The sequence below is a fragment of the Spinacia oleracea genome, chromosome 5, assembly GCF_020520425.1.
Source record: "Spinacia oleracea cultivar Varoflay chromosome 5, BTI_SOV_V1, whole genome shotgun sequence".
NCBI lineage: Eukaryota > Viridiplantae > Streptophyta > Magnoliopsida > Caryophyllales > Amaranthaceae > Spinacia > Spinacia oleracea.
The window spans coordinates 77,165,011-77,177,345 of record NC_079491.1 but is presented as its reverse complement, the minus strand read 5'-3'; positions in this window follow the sequence as shown (position 1 = coordinate 77,177,345).

Here is a 12,335-nt window from a genome sequence, read left to right as displayed (position 1 = left end):
ACTTTGCTAGATGGAGGGACCAGGTGGCCCAACTAATCAATAGGCCTCCCGAAACAGAATTGGTCCAAAAATTCATTGACAACCTGGACCCGGCTTACAGACAACACCTTAGGTACCTGGGACTTGACACTTTCAAAAGAGTTTATGATGTGGGAATAAAGATCGAGGATGATCTCGCAAAAACAATACAAAGTAAACCCACATACAAAAGCAACACGTCCCAAGCCCAAGAAGTCCATGCCGTAGAGGAGACTCCCGCCCGAAGAAGCCCTGGAAGATGGGTCCGAGACCGAAAGTTCGCCCCACTCGGGTCAACTTTGGTACAAGCCTTCGAAAGACTAACCAATCAAGGAAAGTTAAGACCTATTAGCCCCACCCGTGACCCTCCTGTCAAGAGAAAATACTGGGTCGAAGGTACTTATTGCAAGTTCCATCAAGGAAATGGGCATGACACCGAAAACTGCTGGAATCTAAAACATATGATCCAGGACATGATAGAGGATGAAGTAATACCTCTCCCTAACGTTGGCAAATCCAACAACAACAAGATCCCACTCGGCTCTTGTCACATCTCTCTCGACCAACCAGAAAATGAGAACTTTGACCCTACGGTGTACATTACACCACAAGGTGCACCACTCGTCGTGGTCCCTGTGGATCGAATCGAAAGAGAAGTGTGCGGTGTGTGGGATGATGAGGCTGAAGATATTTACCTATCTCAAGTGTCGGGCAAGGACCTCTTCACTGAAACTTGGCCCGGGTATGCTCTCATTGACACCACCCCTCAGGAGCCCGAGGTCGACAACCTCACCCGATCCGGAAGAATATACCAACCGGATATTCGCCCACCGCCTATGGACGATATCCCAGTTAGGCAAACTCCTGAGAATGGACGGCACACCACCGTCGCGGAAGTCATTGAAAATCCTCTCTTGAAACAACTAAAAAGAACCAAAGCCGAAATTACCATCTGGGATCTCATGTGTACTTCAAAGGAACATCGCGAAAAGCTTATTCGCTCACTCGACCTCATCTCAGTACCTACAGATATCACACCTGACTCACTGGTTAGCCATGTCACGAGAGATGCCGGAGAAAAGGCCATAGTTTTCACTGACAAAGACTTGCCCAAAGAGGGGGGTGCTCACAATAAGGCCCTCTATCTAGTAGTTGGATGCAAAGGACAAAACATCCCCCTAGCGCTCGTAGGTAATGGTTCGGCGGTTAATGTCTGCCCATTGCGAACCGCCCATTGCTTGGGGCTAGGAAACGATGACTTCCAAACCTCCAGCAAGGGGTACGAGCTTATGATGACTCCCGAAGGCCTGTGTTGGGAAAAATCAACCTTACCATACAAACCGGGCCATTGACATCAAGCTCACTTTCAACCTCCTCTTGGGGCGACCTTGGCTCCATGAATTAGGAGGTGTGGCTCCTACGTTGCACCAAATGGTTAAACTTAACCATAACGGGGTAATACTAGAAATCCGCGCCCCTCCTCTCGACATCAGTTGTACTATGGTTGGAACGACCGAAACTGCAGACGACCTTTACGGGTTTCAAATGGAATAAACAATCCAGTTCATCGAAGATTATGATCCAGCATTCCTAGACCCGCACGCATCCCGAGTCATCCCTAGAATGCTGTTAGCTCAAGGTTATTTCCCTAGAACACCATTGGGCATAAGGAAGAAGGAATGCACATTTCATCCTTTACCCAACAAATCTACTCCCTTTGGCTTAGGCTATCAACCAACGGAGGAAGATATTGCTGACCGCCTGTCTGGGCTACGCCTTAACAAGGCCAAACAAACCACCCTCCTTCCCCCATATCAAAGAACCCTTAACGGGATGTTCGTTCGGGAAGGAGAAGGCCACCCATGCTGTGATTTCCCTGAACCCTTCGTTCGGGATGGCTTGCTAAACCAGGATTTGAAATCTTCCATGACTGCCACACCTTGGACGAGGCACCCCACCTCACGAAGACTAGAACAGCTGAAATATTGGACGACCAGGCTCTATGGACATTGTTTAACGAATCGAGGCCTATGGAGGACGAGACTGTTATGACTACCCTAGCTTTACAAGATGAAGGTTTCGATCCAATCCGGTTAATCGCTCCTGCATCAACACTAGAAGAGATCGAGAACGGATGGGTGAAGACATATCAGTGGGTCAATGCAAAAGGAATAGAATTCAAGATGAGTACCGGTGAAGGACCAAAGTTTTACGAGACTAAACCCAAGGCTTGAGCCACATAGAGCACCTTGATAAAAAGCGCCTAGTAGTTCTTTAGATTGGTAGAAAAATAATAAAGACTTTAGATGGTCCTAAGACCCCTTAGAATATAGGTCAAGTTTATTTCAGTGTGTTTTCCTTACTTTCCAAATTAATAAAGGCGTAATATTTCTCCTAAAAATTCTAACACTAAGTAAGCACCAAATGTACTTGCAAAATACAAAAATAAAGAGGCGGCCCACTCTAGGCCCAACAAACGAGGCCCATTCGGTCTTGAAATAGTGCCATGGGAACCAATTCTCGAAACCCACAAAATAAACCGCACCATCCCCTTCATATCTCCAAAACATAAAGGTCAACCAGTATCATCATAAAAGTCAATCCATGCAACCCAAAGCAATCAAAGGAAATCAAAATCCAAAACAAATGCAAATGTTGCTTAAAAAGGGAATTAATAAAATGTAACCCCATCATATCCTTCAAAAGCGACACGCACCTCAACCCACTTAAAAGCCTACACAAAGATCTTCATATCTTTCACACCCTAACTCCATTTTTAAAGCCGTTTCGAGTCACGGATAGAAAAAAATAATCTGGACAAAAATGCATCTCACGCTAATCGTAAAAAAAGCCTCCAAAATAGCCTCAAAATCAATTTTTATACAAGTAAAACAGGCATAGCACTAAAACGAAAAAAAGAAATAAATGCAAGAACACGTGAAGCAAAGCGTCAAAAACGACCGCCAGAAATCATTTTCAGCGCCCAGGGCTGGGCGCCGAAATCTTTGACGCCCCAGCCTGGGCGTTGAAACTCTCTGCCTGCCTAAATTTTTTAGAAGTGCTCGTCATTTTATCCGCACATAACGGAAAAATAACGAACACTTGGGGGGTACAGCACGTATCCAAACAGGCTTACCCGAAAATAGCCATACAAAAAGTAGTCGAATTTCATTTTTTTACGCGACTTACGGCAAACAAAAAAACGGCAGACGAAAATAATGATAATACTTCACTCATTTGACCGATTAAGTAATATGCTACCACCTCAGGGAATATCTATTAAAATCTGGCATCCTAGAACTTATTCTATCTAGAACTACGCGCGACCTGATTCTGACAAGATACGTAGGCAATCCTTACCAAGGATTCGGTCCAATAAAAAAAAACATATATAAAATGTGCAAAAAGTGTTAGACATATAAAAATATAAAAAAGAGGAGAAACAAAAAAAATGAAAAATAAAATACGCCTTTATTGAAAAATAATAAGAAGGAAAACAAAGTGCTAAGAAATGAAAGAACAAACACAACTTAAATAAGTAAAGGGCACCTACACCCTAGCAAGAACTACACTACTCTAGTTCTTCCGGATCATCAAATAAAGTCTTGTAGAGGACAATGTTCGCAGGATCCACCCCCACAGTCTTCTGCGCTGCCCCAATATCAATCTCCATAAGAACCGGCTCGTGGACACTAACTTCCAAAGATGCCAAGGCTTCAGAATCATTCTCAGTTATAGCCCGCTCAGCCTCAAGGGCACAGACAATGGTGGGAGAAGGATTATTATCATCAACTAGACTAGTCACTGTTTCTACAGGCGGCTGAGCCTTCCTAACCCATACATTGTTCCGGCGACGATCTCCGCGAGAGATTGCATTTCTTTTAAAAACAACAGGCCCCTTCATGTTAGGCATCTTTTTTGGCCTGAAACTGGAACGGGGAGGAACTTCCTTTCGCTTTCGATCAGGACGAGCTTTCACAGTCTTAATACCATGGATACGAGGTTTGGCAGAATCATGACCCTCATACTTAACACGAATACGAGGTATCAAAAGCTCAGTCGGCTCCCCATTTCGAGCCTCGGTCTTCACAGCTTTATCATCGGAACTCATCCACAACTTGTAGTTTTCAGAAAGACCCACAAAGCCATTTGTAGCTACGGCCCAACGCGGGAGACCATCATAATACTTAGCCCACGCTAGAACCCGTGCTTGTGAAAAGGCCGCTACTTTAGGTGGTACCGTATCAGAAAAGGGGATAGTCTACCTTAAACCGTATTGACGCATGACTCGGTAAGGGAAAATATAAATGGGCCGAGATACCCCCAACAAGGAAACATAAACCGATACATCAGAACCCCCCGTCATAGTAGTTAAACCCCACCATGGTACCACCCACTTAATAGAACAGATGCCATGAGTAAAAAAGGAGGCCCATTCGGCCTCGTCCTGGCCTCGGTGCAAATATTTTCGGTTACCCAGGGCTATAGGGCGACAATGTTTAGGATCGGCAGGAGCTTCCAAGAGCCTAAGCCGTTCCACGAGCCAAATCTGCAAAAAACGGGTACGATCAAAAAAAATAAAATAAAAAGAAAACGGTTCCTGGGGCGCAGTTTCAACGCCCAGGACCAGGCGCCGATAATTCTAGCGCCCAGCCCTGGGCGCTGAAACTCAGCCCCAAGGCAGGACGAATAAAAAAATATATATGCAAAAAACGTATACGTGCGCAAAGAAAAAAAATCGATTACCTGCAGTAATAGGGGGCTTCCCTTAAAATATTCAGATTTGGCGTCCTTCTTCAACTCATCCGCACTCAGCAAAGCCTCGGCAACCACCAACGGCATAATAGAATAGCAACTTTCCATCTGGCTAATCAAGGGGATCAACCTTATGTCACCGAACTCACCATTGTTATTCGACAGCAAATAATGATTCAACAAGAAAAATACAAGGGCTCGAATATTCAATTTCTGTTCGGTCATATTCTTACTAGGCCTAAAGTGATGTTTTACAAGTTTTTCCAAATTAACCTCATCACCTACAACAACTTCAGCAAGCATGTTAGCATCTAGTCCTAGGAAAGCCCCTATGGTTGTTTTACTCTCTTCAATAGTGCCAGGAGTGACAGGGGTAGCATTAGTAGGATAACCAAGGATCGCAGCAAATTCATCTGGCAAAGGACATATTTCGTTACCCCGAAAGACAAAAACATGATTATCGGAATCCCAAAAGCTTAGGGCTGCGTGCAGAAAATTATAGTCAATGTTAATTTGTTGTAAGCCTAAAAGTGCCTCTAAGTGGTATTCTTTCAACAAAGCCTTTTCTGTAGGATTAAGGGCCCGTAGCCAACGCCTAACAGCCCGTTGGAGTGAGAAAGTAGGAATCGACATGACGAAAGCAAAGAGTAACTAAAACACAACAAAGAAAGAAGGAAATTGAGAGTGATGGAAAATAGGGACGTATCTAGCCCCTATATATAGCTGAACACATCGAGTGACATCCTGATCCCATTCGGAAACGCGTTGAGAAATCCGAAAGTCAAAATTCGCCAGGAAAGGACTTTCAGCGCCCGAAGCTGGGCGCCGAAATAATTAACGCCTAGCCTTGGGCGCCGAAAATGCAGCCCAAGGCCCATATTTCACAAAACGCGGAACAGGAAGAGACTTAAAATCGTGTTGCTAGACACGAGGCCCTATGTACAATTAAGATCAAGTCCAAAAGCACCTTTAAGCTCCCATATAGCAAAAATAAATTGTAAAACTTGGTCGAAACTTAGACTTGTCTCCAAGAACATATATGTACACTTTTCAAAACAAATAAATATCAAGGTCATTCTTCGAAACACCAAAAAATGTTGTTAAGTCGTTGGTTTCTTAAATAAAAAATGTTTGTCTGTCAAAAGGTTAATCCGGGCCAAGATAAACCGGATGATATTAAACCTTGTCACCCAAAGACTGAAGTTGCACCCCACGACTTCGCCAAAATAGCACACCACTATGAAGGGTCGCTCGCACATACGAGCACGACCCCAAACATGATTAAAAGACGTTATGAAGTATGCGAAAAATGACTAACAAAGCCCAAGTGCTTGGGGGCTCGCGAAAAGTATACTCCAACAAAAAGCGCGCAATCGAAATCACATTCCCGGACTGCGCTATACGCTGTCCCATGTTTGGATGATCTCAAAAGAACAGGTTCGACCGCAGAAAAGGGTCGTCACGGACACTTGTACATGGTCCTCTGATCAAAGACCAAGTGGTGGCAAAAATCGAGCCATAAAGACTAGCTCAAAACCACGAAAGCAGATGGTCGCAAGACAAAGGTCCGTCTGAACCTGTTGTCAACCCACGTTCAGGCTACAACTAAATTCGAGCATCCCTCGAAAGAATTCGCTATTGCAAGAATGAACAAAAAAAATTCTAAAAAAAAAAAAATCACGATGAAAAAATAGGAAACTTGCCCATCTCAGTTGGCAAAGATCACGTCACGAACCACGCGAGTTCCAAAACGAAAAATGAATTCAGGGACGTCCACCCTCAGCGGATAGGGTTCGCCCACCCTCAGCAAGCGGGGTCTGCGTCACTAGCCGCGCAGGTCCTCAGTTTTCCAAAAATGAAATTTTCAAAATTCAAAATGAAACAGGTTCGCCATCTTCAGCCGGCGGGGTCTACGGCGCAAACCACGTAGGTCCTCATTTTCAAAAAATAAACACAAAACAGATTTCAAAATAGATTCGTCCACTTCTATCGGACGGGGTGTCCACCCTTAGCGGACAGGTTCGCCATCTTTAGCCGGCGGGGTCTACGTCACAAGCCGCGTAGGTCCTTATTTTCAAAATTTCAAAAATAGATTCGTCCACTTCTATCGGACGGGGTGTCCACCCTTAGCGGACAGGCTCGCCATCTTTAGCCGTTGGGGTCTGCGTCACTAACCGCGCAGGTCCTTAGTCGCTGCAGCGATAACTTTTTCTGGTTTTCCGTTTTTCCAAAAAAGAACGATGTGAGTAGCTTTCCCTTTTTCCAAAGATTGGTTTTCCGTTTTTTCCAAAAAAGAGCGATGTGCTGGATTTTCCTTCGTTTTACGTCCCATAAAAACAAGGGGGTTTTCTCGTTTAGCTAACCCTGAAAATGAGAATCTTTAAAAACATATTTACCTCGTGAATGGGCTTGGCCAGGCCCAATTACACTTTATAGCTTTGATTTCGAAAACATCTATAGCTACTCCCAATGACAAAGTGAGGGAGTTTCTGCGCACCTTTAGATCCTTCCAATGACAAAGTGAGGAAGTTTCTATACTATCCGTTGACAAATCCCAATGACACGTGAGGGATATGTCGACACTTCAAGTCATAACCCTTAAGTCAAATGTTATCACTCGGGGGCTCGTGAGACCCTCGCCAAAACAGGTCACCATGGATTGTGCGACGCACTCCGTCTAATACTTTGACCATCGTCTTACTCCAAGACTCAGTCAAAGTGGGGGCTAACTGTAGACACCTACTTTTGTCCCCATTCCCGAAAGGGAAGGTTCGATGATGAAAGCGTAAATCTCCACTTGACAACGCATCTCCTATAAAATTACGAATCTCAATTCCCCTTTTCATTTCACCCGAAACCTGCTATTTATAGAAACCTGCTATTTATAGAAACCTGCTAAAAATAGTAACTGCCGTAATGGGTAGTTGTTAAAAGTGGCAAGTCATAAAAGATAGAAACCTGTCAGAATTAGGTGTTGCACTCCAACATAAATCCTAAATAAGATAGAAATTGCGAGAGAATCCTATTCCTAATACGATTCGAAAATAAAGAGTTACGTATTAATTAAAATCCTAACGAGCCTAGAGTTCGTAACGGGCCCAGACGCATCCCGTCCCAAGGTTAATACGCACTAAAAGACTCAATTAAATCTCAAATACTCCGGATTCTAGGAATCCGAATCTGACTAAGAAAAACTGCCCAGATCCTATTTTCAACGCTTGGCTCTGGGCGCCGAAATCTTTGGCGCCCAGGCCTGGGCGCTGAAAATACCTGGTACGTGTTTTTTCCTAATTCCTCGTGGATTAGAGTTCTACAATTCAATCTTTCCACAAACTCTTTTCTATAAATAGGGCCTTAAGTTCGACGTGAAAGGAACAACAACACACAACTATTATTCTGAGTATTGACTCTAAATCCCTAAGCCTAAGCCTCACGCTGCAAAACTGATCATGCGTTCTGTCGCAATCGATCCATAAATCGAACAGAACGTATCCCGCCCCATAGTTTGAGACTCGTTAAATAAAAGGAGAAATAGCAAAGTCAAAGTGGTTAGTTTTCTGAGAACCGTGACGCACCTCTCAAGGGTGCGTCGTAATGTGTCCCTTTTCCATGGTTTAATTGCTTTCCTCGCCCTTTTATGAACTGTTAAACTAACTAAAATCTGATTGTTCGATCACGCTTAATAAATATGATATTTTTGGGAAATTGGATTATCATGCTAGGTCCCTTAAAACAATCTAAATTAGATAATCGCGCTCGATCTAGTACCATATGTTGCATATTGATAAAATCAACTCAGATTAGTTTAATAGTTAACGCATGCCCCTTCAATTATTTATGCTGAGCTAGTAAGGATATCCTGCCTCTGGAGTTATCGAAGAGCGAGTACTCCTCTCGGTAGTTACAGTCCCCTGAACCCTCAATCTCTACCCTGCGGGTGTACGTTGAGCGACACCACCACCAGGGATCACAAGGGAACCTACGGCCGTCGTGGTCAAACATAATTGCACTCCCTTTATGTCACGATAACCGGGTTTTGTCAGTTTTCTCATTGTCGTTAAAAACTGAATGGCGACTCCTATATTACTAGTCAATTGGGTGTAAACTCACAGGAAATCCAATTACACTTGATTTGAAAAAAAGAACGTCACACCCGCGAGGGACGAGGTCACGCATTAGCCTCGTGCTTTTTCGACCCCATCACAGTGGGAGCTGAGATCGTCACAAGCAAGAAATGAATACTCCGGAAACGATGATATTGCCGGAAACGGAAATATGGATCGTATCGGAAATATAAATATTATCCAAGTCGTAGATGTTGCCGGAAACGGAAACATGGTACGTATGGGAAAATATTAATGGAAATGGAAATATTACCGGAATCGGAGATATTGCCAGAAACGGAAATATTGTTAGAATCAGAAATATTATCGGAGTCGGAAAATAATTCCGGAAACGGAAATATTAAATATTTGTTCGAAACGGAAATTAATTCCGGAATCGGAAATATTAAATATTGTTCGTATCGGAAATGAATTCCGGAACCGGGAATTTAATCGGAAGCGCATCGTACGAATAAGCATCGGATGAGGCCTGCCGGACGAAGGCCCAGCACGAAGCCGGGCCATCGCCCAGCAAGCCAGCGCGCCACAAACGCCCAGTCCCACCGCAAGGTAGGCCCAGCACGCGCCAAGGCCACGGCAGCGTGTGGGCCTCGTGGCGTGGGCTGCGAGCTCACAGGCCGCGCGCGCATAGGCGCCCCTTGTGGGGTGCCGTGCGTGTGTGTGTTTGTGTTCATACACAATTCCTAAAACTATTAGGATTTGATATATGATTAAATTCCTAAACCTAAAAGGATAAATTAATTAATTAGAGTTCTAATAGGATTCTAGTTTAATTAATTTGTATCCTAGTAGGATTCCGGTTCCCTTTCCATACCTCTATAAATAAGAGCCTAGGGTCATTATTTAGAGTGACAATTGAAGTATTCAAAAGGTAAGTGTTTGAAAGAAAAATTAAGCCATACACTTGCACTAACCTAGCTGAAAATCCTAGTACCTTAAGGGCGATTCTAGTTGGTCAATCTTGAGGCGGATCCGGACGTACTGTGGACTATCTACGGAGGGACGACACTTGGAGTCCTAAAGACTTGTTCTTGTTCGGTTCGGGCGCAGCTAGGGAGGGCACGCAACAAAGTGTATGCATCTAAACTATGCTAAATGATTATGTGTAAATAATATGCTTTCCTGGCTTTATGGTTTTTCCGCATGATTTATGTTTTGTCATATGAATCATAACCTAACAACAACATGGGTAGAAAAAAAGAACAAATGTATCTAGATTCATCTGAAGGCTACCTAAACAGAAAAATGCCTTCGTCCTCCACAATGTGCATGTATATGAGTCATAAAACACTACTAATAGTTGTAAATCAATACTCAAAATCAATGACACACCAGGAAGCTATCACACATCCTAACCAAGTCAACTAGTCACGCACCAAGTCCACAAATAGTTAGTCAGAGTTGACTCATGTTAAGGCATCAAAGTAGTCGAATATCAAATCATGGCTAACACATCTACATTGCCCATCATCAAATACCAAGAATCATAACAATTTCCAATCAAGGGGCACAGGGAAGCATGATTTTGTATTTATCGGAACGTATTTTTGTAATTTTTTTTTTTCAAAGCAATAAACTACTCTAGAAAACATTAAACACACCAAAGAAAAACACACAAAAATAAGTAAATGCAAAAATAAAAGGAAAAACATACCTAATATGTACAAGTGAGTGAAACACCCCCCAAACTAAATCAGACAATGTCCTCATTGGGTCAAGGGGTATCATGAGGAAAGTGAGCAACCCGTGGCTTATTTGTCGCTGATTCGCAAATCGCCGGATCGGGTGAATTTCGAACCTTTTCATTGAATCTGTGCGCGCCCGATCGGGCGCTCCTTGCCCGATCCGGATCGGGCGAAATGCAATTCCCATTTTCTTCGACTATTTCCAACCCAAAATCATCTCAAACCCTCAAACTGACGTCATCACCAACCGCCCGATCGGGCGGAATTTCGCCGGATCGGGCATTTGACTCGCCCTTTGAGTCGATCGGGCAACCGTCTCCCGTTCGGGCGATTTTCCAACATTTTCCTTGAATCAACACGCGCCCGATCGGGCGCTCCTCGCCCGATCCGGATCGGGTGAAACGCAGACTACTCCATTTCAGCTTGAATTCAACTTTTTCGAACTTGGAGCCTTAGACCTGCACAGTATTAAACGTCCAAACCGTAAAATACCCTCTTCTCACCTCTATAACACCAAAAACTACAATGAAACACACACTTGCTCAAAAATTATACTAAAACACACAAACGAAAGCGAAAAATACACTACGAAAAGCAATAAACGGAAAGTGAAATACTCATCCCCTATTAGATTGATGCAATGTCCCCATTACAAAATCTCAGTTTATGTGCAGACAACGAAAGGAAGGGGATGAGAGCCACGACAACTCATCGAATGGGGGCACCAAAGATGGTGCCATCTGGTGTCAATTCATTTGCCTTGGATGAGCTATGTGGTGCTGGAAGTGAGAGATCACGACCCTTATCATGAATGCGGTGCCCACCGTTCACCGAGCTTTCGGCCTTTCGGGTCTCAGCATCATCAAATCGTGCTTCCTTTCGAACCCATGCCGAAGAGTTCATACTCCGATCACCTCCACCTGCAAAACAATTTGAAACATGTGCTTTTTCCGAGGAGTTATTAGAGTTAGTATGAGTCAATTCAGTATTAAAATAATCATTAGAAACATTGACTCCAAAACATGACTCCTCTACCATAGGGCTCTTAGCAACATGGGTTAAATTGAAAGTAACCTTGTCATCCCCCACATTTAAGGCCAGCTTGCCATTCTTGACATCTATGATTGCCCCTGCAGTGTGTAGGAAAGGTCGACCTAAAATAATAGGAATCTTCCTGTCCTCTTCCATGTCCAACACAACAAAATCAACAGGAATAAAAAATTTACCTACTCTAACAGGCACATCTTCTAAAACACCTAGGGGGTATTTTACAGATCTATCAGCCATTTGCAGAGTTATGTTGGTAACTTTTAAATCCCCCATGTTCAACTTAGTACATACAGACAGGGGCATGACACTAACACTGGCACCTAAATCACATAAGGCTTTGTCAATAAAAAGGTTGCCAATATTACACGGGATAGAGAAATTCCCGGGGTCCTTCAACTTTGGTGGAGACTTATTTTGTAGTAAGGCATTGCACTCTTCAGTAAATGCAACAGTCTCCACCTCACTAAATGCTCTCTTCCTAGTCAAGATGTCTTTCATGTATTTAGCATATGCAGGTACTTGAGTAATTAATTCAGTGAAAGGGACCGTTACCTGCAGATTCTTTACCACTTCTAAGAACTTACCAAACTGCTTGTCTAGCTTGTTCTTTAGCTGACGATGAGGGAAGGGAAGTTTGATAGGTGGAACTTGTATCTCAAATTTCTTCTCAACCCTTGTGTCAACTTCCTTCTCCTTGACCACC